The sequence below is a fragment of the Zophobas morio genome, unplaced genomic scaffold, assembly GCF_036711695.1.
Source record: "Zophobas morio isolate AGI-343-1 ecotype UQ-CSIRO unplaced genomic scaffold, CSIRO_AGI_Zmor_V1 ptg000005l, whole genome shotgun sequence".
Taxonomy (NCBI): Eukaryota; Metazoa; Arthropoda; class Insecta; order Coleoptera; family Tenebrionidae; genus Zophobas; species Zophobas morio.
In genome coordinates, this window is record NW_026972110.1 from 7,063,542 (window position 1) to 7,087,937 (window position 24,396).

Below are 24,396 nucleotides of genomic sequence, written 5' to 3' on the forward strand. Positions count from 1 at the left end.
CAGAAAATTCTGAACATGTCATACCCTGTCACAGAGTGTGAAACAATTTTAAATATTGTAACCTTATATTTTTGGTTTGTTATTTTTGACACTGTGAACACACTAAGTGCATGGGACGTGACAAATATTTTAATCTTCAAACGTCAAATTGGCAATAAACCCTAGACTACATTCCAATTTTTGAAATTACAGAAAAATGATAATATTAAAAATGATGTGTCCACCACTCTATGAAAAAACTGGCATTTGATCAAATACTGACAGTACAGTACGCTCTTTAACGTTATTTTCTAATTTTATGCTGCCTAGCAACAAAATAAAGCAGTGTGATTTAAAGGTTAAAGTTCAAAGGAGCCTGTACTACAAATGAACGAAATTTAATGTAACATTTCACGATAAAACTGACGATCACGTTATTAAACTAACACTGATAAGAAGCACCGTCTGTAAAGGTCAATACAGTGTACAATGTATAATGCAAACATTTAAATTTCTTCATGCACAGAACTTTTCCAAAATGATTCATAAATGCGGCTAATGAGAAAAGCACAAGTAAATTGCAACTTATAATCTCTTAAAGCTACAAAATTCGATTTCAGTTAATGTAGGTCAGGTTTAGATTAAGGTATCAGTGCTTTTATCGCTTAAGTTTAAAATAATCAATTTCACGATTCTAATTTATTGCATTCGACCACGGTAAAATAATGTGTGACTGTAGATGACGTATTTTCTTGCATTTGTCTGTAAAAAAAAATATATAAATTAGATTTTTAACCAAGCTAACAATAATTTATAAGGTTCCAGAGCTTGAAATCTTCTAATAAATAACCACTTGTCTAAAAAAAATGCCCATTTTATACGCTTCTGCGCGACGGTCTCACAATTTGAATAATTACCCTTTACTAATTAGAATCGAAACCGAAGCAGAGGGTGTGAAGGCACTACTTTCATTTGATGGGAAATCATTCATATACTTATAACAAATTGACTCCGATCTCTTGACTAATTCTGAGAACAGTTTAATTATGAAAAATGATCCGATTTAAAAAATCAATTTTTTGTGCAGCCATAAAAAAGTAACACATTCTTATTAATGTTTTTTTCACCAAAATGAACCTTTTAGTAATATCTATTTTTTATTTCCTTAAAGTTAGTCATAATAATGTATTTTCGTAAATTAATTACATTTTAAGGCAACTTTTTGGACCTCAAGAAAGAATAAGTTGTGCATTATTCATAAAAAGAAAAACGATAACTTAACGATAAGACGTAATAAACAAATACGATTGTCGTTATTTGTAAATCAGTTCTGAATTGGTTCTTTGGTATACGAGACTGAATTTTTTTTACGAACCTAGTTAAAAATTCCTTTGAGAGAGACAAAAATTACTGCCAAAAAACTTTTTCTTAAAATGCAGTGCAACAAGAGGTAACATAATTTTGCAGAAATTTCTGTTATCCCTGCTTAAACGGCTTCATATGTTTTTTACTTGCAACAAGAGTTGCAGAAATTAGTATTATTAAGAAAAAACACTCAAAAAATTTTCCCGTGTAAGACTTAAAGTAAAGATCGTGCACCTACAGAAAAAACTATATATGCAACAGTTGCAAAAATCGTGTTTTATGTACTCGATGTGGTGGCTACATCTAGTGCATTAAACACTTATTTTTACACAAACAGATATTAGGAGTAGATATGTCTTAAAATAACAGGTTTCTAGTAAACATACATCAAATCAAATCACCATAATTTCTTAAAAGATAAATTTATAGTTAATTGTTTACAAGTTTCGTTTTAAAGTAATAATTTTGTTAAATTGTGAATTATACTGCCGTTCAATAACAGAAAAATTCTGATAATTCCTTTGTTTCTCGTGAATAGTTCAATGTAAAATGAGGTTAAACGCTAGATGTATTATTATTTTATTTCATACTTGTCATATTGATACAAATAACTTCAAAAAATCCGTCAATGATTGTTTTCCTGGAGACCATCCGTCGTTGCAGCTTAAACACTACAAGATTTAAATAAACTGTATTGTAATGTTTGACGCTGATAAGATTTGACATTTGTGTAAATAATGACTTGATAAAGTCTGTTATTCTGTGTTTGTGATTCTGATCTAGATAAAGTTACTACGTAAAAACCATATTATCCCGCAGTGCAGGCAACGGACTTCCTGCAAGACAGATAAGCGAAAAGCCTGGACCACTAGTTGGCCACATATTTTTTCATGAAATGCTACCCTACCCGCAAAACCGCTAACAGAAAATTTTGATGGTGGTTAGCTTGTTTAAAAAACTTTTTAAATAGGTTAATCGCTATAGGAATGCAGGCTGTTAGAAAGCATAAATACATACATGGTGCACCAAGAAGCCATAAAATTTACTACGGTCAACTAAGCTTCAGCAAACAAAGCAACAGGAGTTGCACTGTAATTGTAACGAAGGTAACTGAACCGCCTATACGGCATCGCTTCCGTACTTCACATTTATGTACTCCCACATAATCGGTCGTACATTACAACACTTCTTTCGCATTTGATTTTAATAATTAAATTATCACTTATTCTACTAGATCATCACACTGATTTCTGCGCTAACCACAAGACATACTCATATAATCGGTTTTTATGCCACAAATGTTTAATAAAATTCGGTGTTTCACTGAAAACTTCCCAAGAATTGGCACCATGCACAGGCAACAACATACAAAATTTATAAAATTTGAAAAAACGAAAAAACCTTAATTTGTCCGTATTCCATGTTCGTTATCAGTTATAAAATATGTATAAGTGAAGAAATTACTAACTGCTTTCATTTGAAGAAATCGAAAATTAAGTTGTAAACGTTTTTATGGTAAGACTATTTATTTTAGTTAGAGGTTTTGGGAAAATGTAGAGGAAGAAGGAACAAAATGGGGATTAAAACAAGGAAGCAAACTAACTTAATCAACTTAAAAAATAATCTGTGAACATTCAACTTCCATCTATGAATCATATGAACATTCAATTAAAAAACTATTTTAGACAAAAATAAAAGCCACAAGTCGTTTACTCACTAGCAAGTTTGACATAAACAAATTAATTCAGTTGCATTTAATGACATACCGATTTCTACCTCAAATTAGAATAAATTATTATTAATGAATTATATTGCGGACAATCATATAAATAACACATGATCTCCATTGTAAAAAGTATAAGTATACCTCGTGTCGATTTACTGTTACGTTGGTCTAGTCACGTATAGACAAGCCGCAAAACTATAACGAATTAATAAAATAAAAGAAAATGGTCGAAAGTTATTTCGATAAAACTTCACTCGCCCCAAAATACGGTAAAACAAATGCAGCTTCGAAAAATTTAATTTTGAGAATTTTATTTTTTTTATGAGGATCCCTATGAGTTAAAATGTGGGTTGTTAAAGGACAGGTAACGAAGCAATCAATTTGGATAGATGCAGTGTAATGTTATTAATAACAATATTGTATCCTAAAATTTTCGGGAAACGGGATGGGCAGTAAAAGATGTCGCATCATCCTTGATATTTTTTTCAGTTACCCTAGATAAGTAATTCTAAAAAATACGAAAGCATTAATAAACCACAAGTATAGACCCTTAATATTTTAGATTTATTCGGTAAAATTTTGAGATGATGTCATCAAGTTTTTTTTGGAGGGGATAAACCGATAAATAAAACGTTTGCAAGATTTCACACCATTCGGTTTTGCACTTCCAAAGTTACGTTTCAAAATGTTAAGTTTTAATTTTTTCCCATAAATCTGCATGTCTAGGGTAACAACTCATGATTCATAAATCACACACGCAAAATTTACATATTAAAATTTAGAATTTACATACTTCGATTTAACAGAACTTTTAAACTTATTGATTGATACATCAAAGAATTTCTATATCTGCATAGTATTTGTTGGAGGGTTTTATTAGTCGAGATATAGAGGTGTAATTACCATAATTTGTTCTATGAAAAGGGCTAAAAAACAAAAACGGCTGCGGCGGTAGATATTAAATGCAAACATGTAAATATGTATGTTATTTTATAAAATTTAAATAACATTTATTCGGCAAAATTATAAGATGACGTCATCAATTTTGAGGGGAGGCATAAACGAATAAATTTTGATTAACGATTATCATGCGTTTTATAATTTTAAAACGTATGCAACATTTCAGAGCATTCGGTTTTGCAGCTTCAAAGTTAAATTTCAAAGTGCAGGATTATTTTATAAAATTTAAAATAAGATCTACTACTGTAAAATTCGGAGATGACGCCATTCCGTTGTTGGTGGGGATGGTTAGCCAAATTTTGATTAGAGTTTTACTGTCTGCATGATGAAACAAAATTTGACAAGAATTGTTGTGGTAGTTTCAGAGATTATGCCTAATAAAAATGGACGCAGACAGACAGATAGACAAACGAAAACAGGAGACCTATTTTTTCGTACTCTAGGGATTATAAAACGTCGAGAAAACATGAAACTAGTCAATTGCTCGATTGACTCCACTATAATAAGTACTTCCTTACGCTTGGGGAGTAATAAAGTTTCTTTATAGACTGACAAACCGCATTTAAAGGACAACATCATAGAAAGAATAAGACAAACCAGCAGACGACCGTTGTAAATAACTTGAAAATATATTTGGCAACCAATCGATCGCTGCGCTGGTGGAAAGTTATGGTTTCTTTATTCAGTTATTTATTGCAGATAAAATGACGTCAACATCTGATACTTGATTAAAATGATATGGATTGAACTGATTCCTCATAATCCCCTGAATCACAGAACCACCACTTGGTTGTACATATGATTGTTTAAAAAATTCTGCAAAGCTGTCTACGATGCATTTTGGATCAGAAATATCAACGCCATTGTAAGTCATGTTTATTGGTATACCTGCTTCACCTTGTTTATATTTTATAAATTGCCAAAATTTAGTAATTTATAAATAAAAAAATTAATAATAATAAAAACAAACGTCAAAAATAATATTCGAAAATGTATATCAAGTAGATAATAGATGTACTTAAAAAGAACTATAAATTGTCACATGTCAAATGAAATGGATATAATTTTATTTTAAAGTCAAAAATATATCTGTCAAATGGATTTTTCATACGGACGATTACGATGGGAGAGAAACAGCAGGGGCGACTGGTGCCAGGGAGCACAAGAGCACGTGTCATTTCAAAATTACACCGTCTAAAAAAACACACTGGACATAGCAAAGCAATAATTTTTAATAATTAAAAAATTGTCCGGAAGTTTTTGTCATAATCATGAGTATCAAAACGAATTCTTTGATCTCACTCCATTTATATCAGATGTATCAAAACTTAGGTCAATCTAAAGATGTTGTATATACGTCACAATGTTTCGAGAAAAGGGGAGGCCAACTCATGACTCATTCAGACGTTTTTTTTTACAGCGTTGCCATGGAAACCGCGCCTCTAGTCGCCCTATTTGGCTGGAATCGGATCACATTTGAAACAGTGATCGCTAAAGAGCCACTCCTGATTTATTGATAAAAAAAAGTGTTCATGGCAAAACGAGAAACTTTCATAAATATTTTAATAGACATAACACGTATGATACAGTTTTGTGGATGTGCGGTTATGAAAAAAATAATAAATTCTTTTGTTTTGTGTGTCTCCTCAGTAATGAGTTAAAACCAAAGGTACGTGAACAAATATTTTTTTACTTTTATTGAATATATTTTTGTATTTATTTCCGTCACACTATTTCGTCTATTAATTGGTAGTAACAGATTGCTTTATATCTACATAGGGTAAATGTGTACAAGAGTGCGCATATGTATAAGAGTACGCGCTGATGATTTCTGCTTATTAGTGCCATCTGGGTAAGATGAAGTTATACCATTCAGAATTTAATGCTAAACCTGAGATAAAGGTGCAAAAGTGACCTGAATATAGTTTATCGTTTGGTCGTACTGACGATTTTATGTTCACACGTTGTGTGGATGTAATTTTTACCGCTCATAGCTTTAGTTTTTTGTAAGGTACGTACCAGTTCTTTTATTTTACAGTAATTGACCCTTTTCCTGTAAGATCGTAAAACTTCCATAGTGACTTTCCGTGCGCACGCATCTTCAAAACCACGTTGGAAATAGTATCCGGCACTCCGGCAGCAGAGCAAAGGCCTGTGACAACAAACCGCTTTGACAGAATGCAACCGGAAACACATGCGTAATCTGTCGCTCATTGGTTAATTTTAACTTGGCGCCCCAAAAATCTGACTTCGCCTGCGCGATGTTGTCTCACTCTGTATCATTGGAATTTATATAATGTCTACTCACTTTGCTTACAGGAAAAGGGTCAATAATTTTCATTACCTGTAACTTTTAAGGTCTCGTTATACACTAACAGTTTCATACTTTCTATCCATCAAAAGCTTTTAACTTTGAAAACATTAGGTTATGTACAAATGTACAAGAGTGCGCAGCGAGGTATTGTATAAGAGTGCGCATTGCTTGCAATACGTAGTCTAATAGTCTTGGAGATACATATCATACGATAATGAATTATTTAACTCTACTACTTTGTACTGCGTCTCAAGTTGTGTGGTGGTGGTTATGGTGACCTTTTTTTTATTTTTACTTCCTGAGCGTGTTGTAATCGAGTCCGTCGACCGACTCTCTATTTTTACGTTTTCTCGTCTTTTCAAGACCCCTAGAGTACGAAGAAATAGGTCTCCCGTTTTATGTGTAGTCTGTAGTCACTTATTCCCATTTATTTTCACCTTAGAAACAAATATTTTTTCATAAAATGTAATGCGTACTCATAAGCGTTCAAATGCGCACTCTTGTGCAATGAACTGTCTAAGAGTGCGCATTTACACATCTTGACAAAAATTGAAATTACTCTTAAAATATAGTGGTGTTGGGACGTACAATTAAATATATCTGATCTCTAAACATGTATATAACGAACCTATATCATAAAATTTGTCTATCCAAAAAAATTAAAAAGTTGTTGACAATTTTACACTAAGTGCGTACTCTTGTACACATTTACCCTATTTAACTGGTCAATCAAATTGTGTCCCCCCCATTTCAAAAAGGTCACGAGCAGCCACTGAAAAATTGTGTTAAGCACTAATTTTGACCAATTTACAGCAAAAATTTAGGTTTAGTCCTAATTGCAACTTAATGTCCATAAAAAAACCAAATTAGTAAAATAAAATAGGACAACTGCTTGCAGTAAATTCTCATCTAGTTAAAAACGTCAAAAAATATCTTTTATGGGTAATTTAATAAACAGTTAAATTCAGTTCAAAACGGGAAGTGAATATTATTGAAATTATCTTTTACGTTAGAATCTACATACACAAAAAATCGTTTGATATGTGGAAATGTATTTCAAAAGTAGTTTTATTTACTTAAATACTTAAAAAATAAAATTTTTATGCTTGAAGAAATACTTTTAATGTTCTAAATTTAATAATCTTGAGGTTAGTTTTAAAATGTAGTTTGCATGAATAATTATTTGACCTATCCGACAATAAATACGTACGTATAAAAGAAAACTGACTATAATGTAAAAATTACAAATTCAAATAAATATTACAGCTGTAAACCACACAAATCCAAAACAATGCAACAGATCTCTAAAAAATTGTTTTTTATTAACTGTGACACACAAAAAACATGTATCTAATGCCTACAAAGTGAAATCATTTTTTTATTGTGCAAAGTGGCATCCTTCTCGGCGCTGCTGACTAGTGATAAAAAGAAGTATACATCTCTTAAAGATAATTATTTTAACATTTGTATTTGTATTAGGAGTAATTACACATTTAGTCAATGAATTTGCCTTATTTAATTCAGTACTTGCTTTTAAAAAATTTCGTTAAAAATTACAAACTAGCTTTCGTTTTAATTTTTGTATTGTGCAACAAATGGGTATTGTAAGTTTATACATATACTTTCTTTGGTTTTCCATCACCAATCTAGCCATTGCAAACCTTAAAATTAAAAAGTTTGAAAAATAAATCATTTTGCGAGTACTCATTCCTATCTGATGCAGCAGTTGTACAGTGCATAATTCGTATCTGTTTGTAGTTGTTTCTGATAAGCAATGACCTCTTACGCAAACCAACGATTTATTACCAATTATTACATTTCGAATTTTATACAAAACTTTTACCGTAAATAACATATCCAGTTAAGTATAACTCAAATACACTCAGAAAAGGTCTTTTTCTACCTATCCATATGTTTGTATATATGTATAATGTAGGTATACTTATTATAAATACATTTACAGAACTATCTTCACGTTTGTTGATGTTTGTCGGGGCTTTAGCAAATTTGAATAAAATCTTGTTATACACTAACATTAAAAGTAAGTAAAGTTGAATATTGAACCACAAGTAAAGTGGTATTAGCAATCTACATTTCAATATTGACATAAGTATAAAATCACAAAACTTAACGTAGGTAGGTATGTAGGATGACTAATAGCCATAGCATTCATATTAATTTTTTGAAATACCCTGTAGATGCAAATGCATATACCTAATATTTTTCCAGGGCTTTATCATTTTTTTAGAGACCAACTAAAATTTAAATTACTTTTCACCTGGGTTTCTAAAAAATCTAGATTATTTCACGGACGCTAAATTAATTAGGTATGCAATTACGTTTCGTCAAATTAAAAAAAAAAGTAATTGTGGATGACTAAACCACAGTTAAAGTACACAATTGGGCTACATATGTTATGTGAAATTAATTTAATAATATTTTGAGCTGACGTCATCAATTTTTCTGTAAGGATTAGAAAAATCAATTCTATAGGTAAGTTTCTGTAATCTGTAAATCACTGGTACAACTTATAATGTGTACAATTATTTAGAACAAGTTACCTATTCTTATTACTAATTGGATAAATTTTACTGTCTCCCCATATTCCATAAACTATCGATTTGAATGTTGCGAAGATTATTATTGTCTAGATCTAAAATCAATGACCCTATATTTTTATTTGTTAGGGTTTTGGAAGTACAAACACAACTGAAATGTTAGTAAGTCCAGAAACAAGTTACAAAATCATGAAAGAAAAGTAAGAAATATAAATGTAAAAAATAATTATGGAGATTTCTTTAATTTTGAACGTCATAGTAGAAATTACATGTTGTATTCCCCCATTAATTTCTTACTTCAAACTGATAAATTTTATACTGATTTAAAAAAAAAAGCAGGGCATAACTTGTATTAATTTATCTCTCTCTCTTTGTGTAATCTAATGATCCTCTGTCTATACCCTAGTCTGTTAAATGTTTCACCATTACAATTTTCTAAGTATAAATAAAGAAACAAACAAACAAAATCATGTTTATCGCGAATCTTTACGAAAACGAGAAGACATATTTATTTTAGCAAAACAAAATATACTGGGCGGCAACAAAATTAGGCGAACAAACATTTTCAAAAATTCATCAACAATCATATAGCGTGAACAAGCTCAACGGCACTTATAGGCGGCAGTTTCTTAGTTGCTTGTGTTAATTTTTAACGACGTGTTTATTATCAAATTCCTCATAAACAGGCCGCAATATTTGAATCTACCACTCAAATCATCATTTATACCAACAATTTTGTCAGCGCATCATTCCATAATTCTGTCACAGGACCACCTTATCACCTCATAAACGTCTGCTTACTTGGATGCAGCCTTTAAAAAAAGGCAGTTATCGTGTAAAAAACGTCGTTATACGTAGAAGTGATTGAATACATTTTATAGATATAATAGGATATAGTAGGATTAGGTTATAGATAATTTATGTTGACTGACAGAGATAAGAGATTCTCCCTTTTTAAAAGATAAGAAAGGTTAAGCAAAACAAACACCGCGGTGGAAATGGAACCGCGTCGTAGCATCTCGTACTTTTGTCTATTTAATGTCGCTTCATTTGAACAAATGGCAAAATTTGGAACTTGCGTACGTTACTTCCAACCACATCGTTAACTTGTTGGAATGAAGTATTTGCTTTACGTCTAATGCAAAATGAGAAATCATACAAAAACGGCAAGTAGCGTAATGAAATAGCGGTATAAAGTTTCATGTTTCAGTAAAACTCAGTTCAGTCCCCTATACAGACCATTTCAGCATTAGAATGCGCTGTTGTTCACGCCAAACATTTCCTTATTGCCATTATTTCATCTCTCTTTAAACACCCGTTAATAAATGTTGCTCCCACGCAATCCCATAGCAACTTACAACTAAACTATTGCATAACGGATTTTCAAACCAAAATAATTAAATAAAACAATAACTACACTATAATGATTCATGGGTGACGTATTTTAAGCCGAGATTTCCACTCCATAAATCCAAGGCATAACCGTTCATTCAATTTTCGTTGGAAATTAATTACAGCAAATGCATTTTTTCTATTTTATGGTCATGTTGGAATTTTTTTTTCGTATAAATACATTCATCAATGAACCAGCATTCACATAAGGCCTTATCGACAATTCGCAGAACAGCGACATCGATCCAGCATGGTGGTCAATGGTAAGAAGAATGAACGAAGAAATGTAGACGATAGCGGCGGACACATGATCTGGAGTACGAGTATTAAGAAAATCAACAATTGTTATGGCTATCAGTATCAAAAAAACAGCAAGGCAATTTTTGCTGGGAACTTTTGAATGACAACATTCACTTCCTTTATACCGTCCGGCATTCGTTAAAACTTCCTTACACGGCTGTTTAGATTTACAGGTTTTTTTAATATCCATTCCAACTCCATTTGAGATCAGCGCAGACACCTGTAAAGTTATGTTATTACAAAACTTAAGTAAACATATTTTAAGTCTAACTCTTTGTTATCTACTTGAACGAGATATTGAAATCTTAGATGATTTTACAGAATTTGCAGTACGAAACTCAAGCGGATCAAAGATTTTTAATTACCTTATACATATCGGCTAAACTGTAGTTAGATCGATACACTGGATATTATGTTCGAATTCAGTGCTAAACTGTACAAAAAAATCGCAAAAAGGAATGGAACACTTTTTACATTATTTGAAAAATTTGATATTTGAAATTAAAAATTAACAATTTATTGATGGAACAACTAGTTTTGTGTGAGTCTATTAATAGGTATACCGATTAGTAAAAATCGGAACAATTTTAGCCTATCAATAGTTTTGCACATTATGTGGAAATTGTTACAACAAATTCTAGAGATCATCTCGTTGGTACTAGTAGATAAATAGATATTATAGATTATTATTGATGCAGATTTTTGTGAGTTCCAAGATTCTTGTCTTTTTCATAAAATTAAATTCATTATCGAAAATACAGTAGGTCAGATATAATTGTTTTAATAAAAAATTGGTCTAAAGTGCAGTCAAACATAATTATAGTGTCTTCGAAAAATTGTAAAATTAACTTTTGCAAATTTTATTTTTTATTATAATAATCGCTGTGAGTTAAAATAAAGATATGTGTACACTTACAGTATCCATAAAGAAGCATGCTATGCAATATTTCAAGTGCAATTTTCCATAACAAAATTTTGTAATGACCTCATCAACATTTTAGCCTTTGACACATATATAATAATAACAGTACTGTATACTCAAATTTTGGAGAAAATAACGTAAGCCGTTTTTGGTTTGATCAATAAAATAAATCGCCTCAATCATTTTTTTTAATCACCCCATATAAATAATTCTAAAAACTGTGAATGCATTAATAAACCATAAATATAATAAGTATTTTGGATATTTTAGATAAGTATTTAGATTTATTCGGCAGTATTTTCAAATGATGTCAATTTTTTGAGGCGAGGTAAACGATTAAATTTTGATCAACAATTTACAATACTTCCAATAACCTTAAAACGTTTGCAAGATTTCAGAGCACTCTGGTTTACAGTTTCAAAGTTAAACTGCAAAATGTTGTTATACCATTTTGATTTTTTTCCAAAAATAAGGATATCTGTTATAAAAACTCAATACGAATTCATAAACAAGTACAGGAGTATGTCATTCTATAAAATTTAAATAACATTTATTATTGTAAGTTTTGGAGATGATGTTATCCCACTGTTGGTGGGGATGATTCAAAAAATTTTGGTTAGCGTTTTACTCTACACGATATACATGGCATACAATTGGCAACAACTGATCGAATGGTTTTGAAGATTATCTATCTAATAAAAATCGATACAGACGACAGACAGACGGAAACGCAAAACATATTTTTCATACTGTTGGGGTCACGAAACGTCGAGAAAACGCGAAAGTAGCCATTCGTGATGGACCCTATTACAATACTTCCTTAGCGTATGCTCGGGAAGTAAAATTTAGTCTAAAATTATTTAAACAGAACCTCTCTGCAGTAAGAGAAATCCGGTTTCTCAGTTAAATTGGATTACTTTGCAGACACTGTTTTGTTTATGACGACCATGGACGGATGAATATATAATACTAGCCGACCCAAAAAACGTTGTTTTGGCATTTATAGTGAATATTTTGGTAGTTAAATAAAAAATTAAATTAAAATAAATACATATAAATATAATTAAATGAAATTATAAATTATACTTAAAAATTTATCGTACGACAATGATTATATTCAATAGCCATCTTGCAACCCTATTGCGCATCTGTGAATGAAAATAAAGATACTCATATCGTTATTAAAAAATGGAGGTTGGTGGCAGAAGAGTGAAAATTTAGGGTTATATGTATTTTTTGATGACAAATCTTAAAAAAATAAAAATAAAAAATGTCCAAAAAATAAAAAAAAAATTTGGTGGGCCACCCTTATCACTTAGGGGTATAAAAAATAGTTTACGACCTATTCTCAAACCTACCGAATATACACAAAAAAATTCATAAAAATCCGTCAAGCCGTTTCTGAGGAGTTCGGTTACAAACACTGTGACACGAGAATTTTATATTAGATTCTATCGTAGCGTGATGTTATTAGCCGAAAGCCTTCCTCGATAAATGGACTATCCAACACAAAAAGATTTTTTTGAATTCAAACCAGTAGTGTCTGAGATTAGCGCGTTCAACCAAACAAATTCTTCAGCTTTATAATATAAGTATAGAAGTATAGATTTATAACAAGTAACTATAAGTGCTATTACTGAGAGGTGACGTACACGACATCGTTTTAAAAATGATAACGTATTGTACTACCAACATCTAAACATGAATCACATAGCATATACATATTTTTTTAGATATGTAGGTATATAATGTTAGTAATGCTGTTTAGACACACTTTAGAACGTTTATATGTTACCTCGCCTCGCTGCTCTGTTTTGTTATTCTCTAATCAAGTGTGTTTTTTTCTTATAATAGTCATTTTCAGGCCTGAATTGTTGTATTACATTGTCATTGAGGTGAATTTGATCCTTTATTTTTGATGAATTCTTTGATTGAAATTTGTAGGTCAGAAAAGTCCGTACAAACAAACTCAAAACAGTAACGTCACAGACGAAAGAAGACGTGCATGTTTCCTCTGATAATCGTACTACCTATATATTTTTTCCTCCATGGTGATATTAAAATAGAAGGTCGTAGGTATCTATTATGTTCCCAGAATTTTGGAAAAATGAGATAACCATACAAACAACACCTCAAAGTATATTTATTTATACATTTATTTATAAATTTTTACGATGACATCATTAACTTTTTAGAGATGATTCAAAAAACTTTACAATCCATGACATAGTATATATTTGGTATTTGATCAAAAGCGACATACATATTTCGGTAATATCATCTACTAACGTTTTATAACTTGAATAATTTTTAACTTTTGAGAACATGCACTCCAGTTCAAATACAAAGTACTTCGGTCTGGATGTTGTGCATAGGTATTTTGGTTTCAGTTGTCTATTCGTTTCAGCAGCTGTGCTCTTATCTTCTCGGATGATTAACGATATTCATAGCGTGCAACTAAAATTTGACAATCGATCGGGTAGTTTCGGAGATTATCTGTCTAATAAAAATCTGTACAGTCGGCAGACAGAGAGACAGACGGAAGCGGGAGATCTATTGTTTCGAACTCTAGAGGTTATGACAACTACAGAAAAGTTACTTCACTTTGATTGTTTATGTTTATACATCGAAAAATGCGACAATTAAGCACAAAGCAAGGCACCTTGTCAAAACGTAGGAGGTGACTAAATTTATTAATTAAGTTACAATGGAACACAACGTTATGAATATTATTTTGGATAACTAAATGGGATTATCAGGACTGTTATTTTATTATTATTAAATAAATATAGACAGATGCAGAATTACTCTATTCTCAAAATATGACAATAATCCGTCCTTTAGTTTGGAATATTACCTGTTTAAAAAAATCGACACAGATGACAGAAAGAAAAACGGATAGACAGACAAAAACAATACATCTATTTTATCGTACTCTAGGAGTCATGAAGAGTCGAGAAAACATTAAAGTAGCTAGTAGCCCAATCGGCCCTATTATAGTACGATTACTGAGAGGCGACGTCCACATCATCATTCGTTTGTGACCTCATTACTATGAGTAATTTTATATTGAATTTTCAAACCTATAAATTTCAATCAAATAATTCATCAAAACAAAAAAATCAAATTCACCTCAACGACAACAGCGCTTCCAAAAATTTAGTCGTGAAAAGAACTTTTATAAGACAAATAGACACTTGATTATGAAAGAAAACAACAAAACTGAGTTAAGAGGCTAGGTAACGTGTAAACGGACTAAAGAGTAAAAAAAGCACAGGCGTATTGTATGTGATATGGCTTAATACTATATGATGCATGTTCAGATGTTGGTAGACTATGAATAATCAGAGAATAGCATGTCGTCATTGGCAACGTCATAGAAGAGAAAAACACGACCAGTCGAGCCCACTTTCAAACTGGACCAGTGACCTTCGTTGATTTGTTCATCATTATTCATTTTGGATTATTATTACTAGTGTGTTTTTGAGTTTCTTTGGTCTGATTTTGCTGTTTTATCAAATAATTGTTTAATGATCATTTATTTTACAAACTGCCGCATATTTCTTTAAAATGTAAAACACCGACACCACTGATGATCAAGGTCCGCGCAGTCGGTGATGACTCACCTATGCTATTCTCAGATTATTCGGAATTTACTGCAATACGTCATGGAATAAAGTATAAATTGCGATCACTTTTGCATTTTGCAAAAAATATTACACTGATGAGGTAATTAACTATTTACTATGTTGTTTCAAAATATAGGTACTAAATGCTATTATTTTTTTTATAAATAGTGGGTATCCCAAAATATGGTACATTTCAAAAAAAAACAAAAAACAAAAAAACTGTTTACGGATGTTGGTGAAAAATGATAACTGCCTGTATACGAATGTACATGGTGTTTAAGGCAAGGTTTTCATACCTCGGTCAGAAATTAAACAGACGACCCACTGTTCCTAACATAAATATAAAATTTGACAACAGTCGACCTGGTAGTTTTGAGGACTATTTATCTCGACTCAGAAGACAGACAAACAGCAACGGGAGATCAATTTTTTCATACTCCAGGGGGGCATGAAACCCCGAGAAAACATGAAAGTAACCAGTGGTCCGATAGACTCTATTCTTAGGTTATGCTTAGGAAGTAAAAATCCTTAAAATCTTTCGAAAAAAATCCCCTGAGTTTCTAACATCGTATAGTTACAGAAAGTTGAAGACGACACGTTAATCAGTTGTCTCATCTGTCCTGGTTCTATGTTCGTATTTACAATATGGGCAATTGACTCATTGTGAATTGTTTTTAAAGTGCCCGAAAAACTGAATTGTCAAAACATTATTTTAATATAAGACTGCTTTTAGCCATCAGAGAAACTAGTTCTTTAAAATCCTTTCCAATTAAAGATTCTGTCCAGGAAATGGTAATTCTTGACTGAATTTCAGCAAAATACTTAAATAAATAAATAAGTAAATAAGTAAATAGTAAATTCATTTTGAGAGTTTTGTCTGCCATAATTTGGGACTAATGTAAAACCTGTAATGAACACCATATTTTGGGACAGAAGATGTATCATTTTTCGACTTTACCTTGCAAAGCTCCCAGTTGTACTTAAAAATTGTTGCTGGTTTTCGATATATGAAGGCAGTGCATGTATCTAGTTATTGACAAAGTCGTTAACTTAAACTAAGTAAGTAAATATATAAATTGGATCATTTAGTTTACACCCCAACTGCCGCCTTGAATTCGAGAGGGAAATAATGTTATGCACAAAAATCATATAAGAGGTAGGTAACAAAACTGTCAAGAGCACTAAAAATCGAGGGTGCGACAAATCCAAATGCTGAAGTGTCTTGCGACAAAGCTATTAATATCGAGCAAACTTTGTGGCAAAATCGATCCTAGCCTAAACACACATAATTAGACATTGTTTGAAGATAAACAGGTGATCTTTTCTAGTTTTCGATCTGGATAATATTTGGCAAACAACCATTTTAAGTCGACGCTTCATCAAACAAACAATTTCTCGTGGGTCCATTGTTTGAATACACCATAACTATTCTACCTACGTCGGAAAGAGTCGTGGCAAAAATGGTTGACAAATTGGATATTCGCTTCGCCATGGCACGCGATTTAGGTACGTCGTACGAGAAAAGATAAGACGCGCAAGGAAACACCCTCACTATACTACACAGCGTCTTATGAATGACTTTATCAGCCTAGTACTTGATAACACCACAAAATGCACCAAAATAACAAAGGTGATAACGTATCACAATATTATCGCCACCGCTAAGATATTATTATTATGACGAAGTGTATACAATTTTATCACGACTTTGATAATAATGCTATGAATTCGCTATTGCTTAGGGAAGGGGCCACGATAATGCAATCTCTACCGGGGTATCTCCAAGTCAGTACACGGTAAAGTTTGTAGGTGTTCACTACGGTTCTGGGACAACTCGACCCATGGGAACGACACCCACAGAACGGAGAAACAACCACGAAGAGGAATTATGTTGATCGAGCGTCGAGTGAACAGTGCAACAGGAAATGCCCCCATCTAGTGACGTAATAATAAAGCAGTGGTTAAAGTGATCACGTGAATCTGGAACAAACTATTGTTTTGTTTTACGACACGTTGTGGCTTTATAGTTTCACGTATGTTTTCTGCGCGTTTCAAGTTGCAATTGACCCATATATTGTGGTTTTCACTATTCGTTCTTAATAAATTTCAATACACCTACGCTGCCACCACGCGATTTTCGGAAAATATTGACATACTTACGCTCCTTCTAATTTCACCTGAAAACGTTGTTTTTAAAAATTATTTATGCCTGTTTTTGGCGCAAATGTCATGATTTTAACATTTACAGTAACGACACATAAACCATTAATTACTCATTCAGAGCGCTGTTAAAAAGTGCGGGGCTCACAAACATTTGTAGTTCTAAATAGGACATGGTTTACATTTTTAAATTTTCAAAATTAAAAAATTAATAAGACAACGCCGCATTTCCATATCAAATTATTGTTGACAAAGTCAACGGAAACTACATATGAGAAAGCAAACTGTTGTAAATAACCATAAATACGAACTAAACCACGAAACATTTGTTCTTAACAAAGGCCAGCCACAAACGTAAATAACTTAATAGAAAACAGTTTTGATACGTTGTGTGCTAGACGTTTTTCATTTTTTTCCTTGGATAAATTCTCCGGAAAATAATCAATACTTTTTTCATCTAATTTCGACCGCCATTTTGCTCTGATAACAATGCACGTGTTTCCTCATTTTAATATGAAACAATAGTAATAAAACATTTTAACTTTGCATTGATTATGACGTTCAGAGATTCGTTAAGATTTGTTAAGCTTATCCATGCGCAGTATTATTTTAAAGCATAAATAATAATAATAAACAAAACACAAATATAGTGACTCATAATTAAGTATTCAAATACTGCAAAATCGTTTGTTTTAATTATTATTACTATATTTTACGTACCACATCGCAAGTGTTTGGCCCGCCTTGGTTAAAATTATTCACCGTCAAATTAAAAAACTATGGTGACTAACATTTTTAACGCACCTACCTAAAACTTATGATCAATTTTACGCATTTTAAGGTGAAGTCTTTTAAAAATAAAATAAATCTGCAAATAATCTACCGAAAAGTTGTATATTTTTTAACACAAAATGAAAATCTGATGCTATCTGTTCCGACAGATCTGCAGTTTTTTACTTCTTGTGTTTTTCAGTTTTTATTTTTAGTGAATATGTTTTCATATATATTAAAGAAACTCCTAAAGCTACATTTTGTGTTGCACATGATTGTATTTAATTTAAAAACAGAAATAACAAATTTGGGAACTACAAAGCGATTAATTGCAACGTTGTTAAAGTAAAAATTCTTAGATACAAAACATTTTAGGTTACTTAAAAATCGAAAAATTTTTATTGAAAATTTTGAATGCAAGAAATTTAATACCATTTTTATAAAATTAAGTAGTATCAATCGAATTTTCTCAACATACAATAAAGTTTCCTCGTCTGTCGCTTTATTAATATTAATGTATTAGGTATGCGTAATTATGAAAAAACACCTTGACTAACCGCACAGGTAAAATGCTATAAATGTCATGTTATGCACAATATTTTTCATGTGCTTGTACTAGTTTTTCATACTTTTACATAGTACTCATCCAGTTATTGAAATATTGCAGCGATATTTTAATGCTTGGCATTATTAGTAGGTATTCGTAAAATTATATCACAGAATAAAATACTACTTGAAAGTCATCGAACTTCTGGAATTAAAACAGTTTAACCACAAATAAATCTTACAATCAGAATGCAAATAATTTATTATTTTATTTTACCACACTGGTACTGTAAAGAAGTATTTTCCCCCTAAAAACTATCTATTCAGTGACAAACGGTTTTTAAGAATGGGCATAGAACGAATTAATTAATAAACAGGTCTTGGAAAAGCAGTGAGAATTTTATTTAAGCGAAGTAAAAAAAACTATAGTGACTGAATAAAAAATAAAATAAGCGGCATCAAGGGTGTCCAGAAAATACAACTTTTAGCATGACACAGTAAAGACATTCGTTCCGTTCTTAAAGCAATACTTTATAAATCGTTTAACGTGTTATAAATTATTTATTTATTTAAGAAATAACTTTCGTTAGAATGACAATGAAACTCGCTAGTGATAAGAGGAAAATATCGTTTTCGTAGTTAATTGTAAAGTTGTTAATTTCAATGAAAAATGTATTTTGTTGAAGGCACCCTAATCGCACTGTTGGGATTTAGAAACGAATTAATAACAGATTTTTATTTTCCGTTATTAAATTTCACACGTAGGTATTCCCTCTGACACTACAAATTGCCATAAAGTTATATACCTATGTTCTAGATAGTCTCACCGGATCTCTCACACAGATGAAGTTTTGTCTAAGAATTGCACCTGAGGAAGACGGAAACGATCTTCAAATCGTCGGCAATATCTATAGAATAATGGTAATCTGTATTTTTAATGAAAAATGTCTATATTAAAATATTCTAGAACTATTGATGCAACTTTCAAAAATACCATAGATATATACAAAATACCCAACAGGTATTAATTTTTTCAACACATTAGATTAAAAAGAGGTTTTATTATTTGTGATCCCCAACTTTGTATTAATAACAATGAATATGTAATATACAATATATACATTATTATTAGTATTAATAACAATGTATATATAATATTTAAAATTAATATTGTGATTATTTATTTTCATGTGGGTTTCAATCGCAGTTTCGACACAATAAAAAATTCAAATAAAATCCAACAATTTCTTTAATGTCTCTGATGGTGATAAGTTTTGATCGTACGACTTATTTCTTATTTTTAAGTTTCTAAATTAAATAAAATATACCCAGAACCTAATTGGTACCTTTAATTGTTTCCCTTATCTTTAAGTCGAGTTTCTTTTTTTTTTAATTGTTTGCTATTTTTTTGCATAGTTATATATGTAAAGAAAGTAAAGAAATTCATATTACCATCAAGTCAAAAACTGCAAATGAAGACAGTATTTTAATGCGTCTTCTAAGAAATATATTCAAGTTTCTTCAATGTGACTTTACAATTCTGAATTCGTGGTGTAAAAACCAGGAACTGTATAATAATATACCTACATTTCCAATTAAGAGTTCCATACCATACTATACAACAAAACCATTGTAACAAGATCATAAATATCTAATTTTACGCTAAACATTTGCAGGTTGCAAGTACGAAATGCATCATATACTTATGCCTTCTTCCTCTGTCTATGTGTGAGGACGCGTGTACCTATCGAAGCAATTGTATACTTTAAAATTTTCCGTCCGAAGATTATTGTGACAACGATAAAATAATAACCAAAAATTTATAGATTAATCTCTTTCAAAAGAATGAATAGTGTAATTTTTTAATCCACTCTAATTTGAATTTTGTGTTGTAAAAAAAAATCACAACCAATTTCCTAAAGTTTTATTCAACTAATGTTGACTTAAGAAATATTAGTCAAAATTTATTTGTTAATTCTTTGGGAAAGAAAAATACGCTCCGAAATATGGCATTATTTCTCCGTCAATAATGTTCTTTTTTAAGAATTTACAAAGAATATCAGTAAAAATAATATACCTGAACTAATTTATGTTATCCATCCTTTCAAACACGGCTCAACTAATTTATGTAAAATTTTGGGAACATATTACTTTTGTATTGGATAGTACCTACACGTTGTTACATACAACACAATCAAAAATAAAATATGTATCCGCACCAACCAAAAAATGTTGCAAACGTGATATCTTCCTGATTGCAATAAGTTATTCTGCGAAACTTATTTCAGTTGCATATTCGTGAATGCCACACAGAAACGGTGACATTTCGTATACTGCAATACTGCAAAGCCAAGGGAAGTCCCGATTTTCACACATGTGTGACTACTTTCAAAGGAACATGTTAAAAGTTTGTTAGACAACCATGTAAACTTTGTATTATTATTATTTTTTATAAATATATACATGTCTTCTGTTCAAATGTTGGTATTTAGTTCTATAAACTTTAACAAATAAACATGGTTTTCATATCAATAATTGTTTTCAAAACCTAGATTTTATTTTCAACACTTGTAACTCTTGTCAGGGCTGTTGTGTCCTAGTGAACGCCCTACATAAAAAATAAGTAGGTATATACCTACTAGAGCGAGAACACAAAGATCCTTTTTCAAATTTTATTTCCTCCAAAATCCAACAGTATTAATCAGCCATTAATCACAATTTGACTAATGAATCAGTATTTCTACAGCCAAAACACTTCTAAATTCATGCCAGTAATGAAGCACAGAAAAAATGTTTATTGAAAAAAATCGATATGTGCTTGGTAATAAACTGTTAGAACAAAGTCTGAGTGTAGAGGTTAAAAGGTCAACTCATCGGCAATACTAATTAAAACTCTAGAAATTCGTTTATGATTTCTCTTTCTTTATTCCTCTGTTTGTTATGTAAACATCTTATCACACCATCGTTTAAAAATAGGTACAATTACGTAGATGTGTAACTTCATCGAATCATATGTTGTAAATGTTTCAGTTTTACTCATTTAATAATAATATTTGTCTTATAGTCAAATACTAATTAGTTAAAATATCCCGTTACATTAAAAATACCCGGCACGTGCATTATTTTTATTTGTCTTAAAGTAATTCCAATTTATTGCATTATATAGTTAGTTTACGTTTATAGATAGACAAATGAACCTGTAATATAGAACGCAATGAATCAAATCGGTTTGATGCATAATACTACTACAAAGGATTCTATCATCTCGAATGGGATTATTTAAGTACTTTGTTTTGCAGAAAAATGGCCATCAATCCGAACGCTTGCAACAGAATAACTATAACAAAGATAAAAACAAAATTTGCAAGAAATTGTCGCCATAAAAAGGTAGAAAAAATTGTTCAGGACGTTTCTTCATTAATGTTTGTTATCTAATAGATCATGCATTTTTTATAGGTTGGTAGTACCGTCAGATTTAATTTGAAACGTGATATGAAAATAAATAATAAAATTCTAGTATGTCAAATACCACAATAATAATTGTGGTATTTGACATATTAGAATTTTAAGTAAACAGTGCGCAGTGATGCGCAGGAAGTACCAACTGATTTTAAAAATCCATGACCTACTATAAGATATCAAACACTAATGGAAGTCCTGCGGAAATTTTTAAGAACTGCATCAACTGAAAATATTTGCGCTAGTTTTGTTTCGCGTAGTATTGTCAAAGATGAAACTAAACTGAGATTCAGAAAGTTTTACCTTCAGGATGATCACAAAGTCCAAATTATTTCAGATCTTCTACTAGACTCGTAAGTTTACAGAAGCTCAATTAATTATTAATTGCCATTAAATTGTTACCACGGCGTTAAAGTACCACGTGACCGACTGTACGCCAATCAGAACGCCCCGTTATGTGAGTGATTAACTTAATCTCAGTTAAAATATTGAATAAACTGTCCCTTAGTGTTTTAATTGGTGGATATTTTGATCCCTTTTGCAGCTGATAATTTTTCATGTCGAATTTATCTAGGAATAATAAAGATGATGGATGTAAGTATACGTTTTCGAATGTATAAATAAATACTATTACTAATAAATAATTTTTGTTGCATTGATATATGATTTTGTGTCATGTTTTTATTAGGGATTCTGTACTAGAGACATTAGCAATTAATGAGTTATGTTTTACCTGCTGTTACTGAATAAATTTTTAATTTTTAGCTATCACCATAAACTTACCTATATATTGTGAAATTACTTTAGTTAATAACAAAAAACCAAATCCAAAATACATATGTAATAAGTTCTTTATACCGTTACTTCAGTAAATGGTTTATCGACATCTCTTGGTTTACTTGCATAAGAGACAATAATTCTGTAGAAATATACTCATGTTAATTTGTCAATTATAAAAACTAAAAATTTGGAAAAGAAAATACGAAGACAACTATTGCCCTTTAATAAAATAAACTACTTATTTTGAAATGTGGAAGTTTCGACATAGCAGGACTATTGTTTTCATCATGACCTTTACAATCAAATAAATAACCAAATTTTAAAATAATTTCGGCATTATTTTTGCCTCTCAATAATGGCTGAAACCACTTAAACTAAAGAAATTTGGTTAGAATGCTTAGAATGCTTACTTTTTTGTTCAGCAACAGTCACCTTACCTTGTAATAAAGTTCCGATCATTGTTAAGAAGGAATTTTTAAACCACGTTTACTGAAAAATTTTGCATGCACAAAACAACGAAGCACTCAAAAAATGGTGAGAGAGGTGATGTTCAAAAAACCAAAGCCGGTTTCATTTCCGGGAAAGTTGGATATGATACAACAAATTTATGATATTTCAAAATGAGCTTGATTTCATGACTACTACATATCTCCAAACAGGTGGTAGTTTTGAAATATCTTTTTGACAGGTCAGTTGAAATGAAACATTTTGTAAATAAATAGCACGCAGAATCACATCGTTTAACGGCTGTTTAAATAGTTCAAAATCTGTAAAATTTTGGGGATAATTTTATTTTTTGCCGTATGCTATCGGCGATCATTTTAACACATGCATAGATACATAATCTGTGATCGCAGCAGGTTCTGGCAACAATTTTGGTATTTGATCGATTGTTTAAAAAGTCATTTAGTTGTCAAAGTCTTCACGTTAACATTCAAAATTTTTTATGACTGTATCCTATCGTGAAGGAGTTAAGTGTTCCATAATAGGACTCTGCCGTAAGTAATTCAGCGGTCATAAACCATCAAGAGACCAACTGTCTACACTACACGGGGCCGTATGCGCCCGTAAACCTTTAAGATGATTTATGGCCCGGCTATTTACATTTTCACTAGAGTTCCTAATACTTGTGGTAATTGAGATTGCAGTGCCATAAAAACGAAGTCAGAGTTGGACCACTATACCATCATATCTACGGTTTTTGAAAGACAGCCAACTGCGATCACGTATTATGTTGGATGATACTGGATAAACTGATCTGTTAAAGTACTTTTCTTATATTCAGTTGTTGCATTTCTTTGCAAAATTCCGTATTTTTGAACTGTCCTGATTTTGAGGTTACCTGCGTGGATAACAAACATGGGTGCCATGCTATAATATAACCTCACTTTTTAAAAACAACAAAATTCAATAATTTTCGATACAATACAATGCCTGTTTTGATGGGAGCTTTGTCGAAGAGAACAGTGCTATTTGTATAGGTATATAAATTTTTATTTCTTAAGCTGTCATCAATTTTGAAAAAATTAGAATAC

At 31.2% G+C, this 24,396-nt stretch overlaps 1 protein-coding gene and 1 long non-coding RNA gene across 4 annotated transcripts in view; one reads left to right on the forward strand and one right to left on the reverse strand.

Annotated features, from left to right (window-relative positions):
* LOC135122542 (transcription factor GATA-4-like) overlaps positions 1-24,396 on the reverse strand; it is a 61,036-nt gene that overhangs the window by 36,099 nt on the left and 541 nt on the right. The gene's annotated exons all lie outside the window — the stretch shown is intronic.
* On the forward strand, positions 16,846-21,598 carry LOC135122541 (uncharacterized). Of its 2 annotated transcripts, XR_010279406.1 has the most exons (3): positions 16,896-19,387; positions 19,440-19,543; positions 20,299-21,598. It is a non-coding gene; the product is annotated as an uncharacterized LOC135122541 (long non-coding RNA). The 2 variants fall into 2 exon arrangements; XR_010279405.1 differs by lacking the exon at positions 20,299-21,598 and having other exon boundaries at positions 16,846-19,387; positions 19,440-19,596.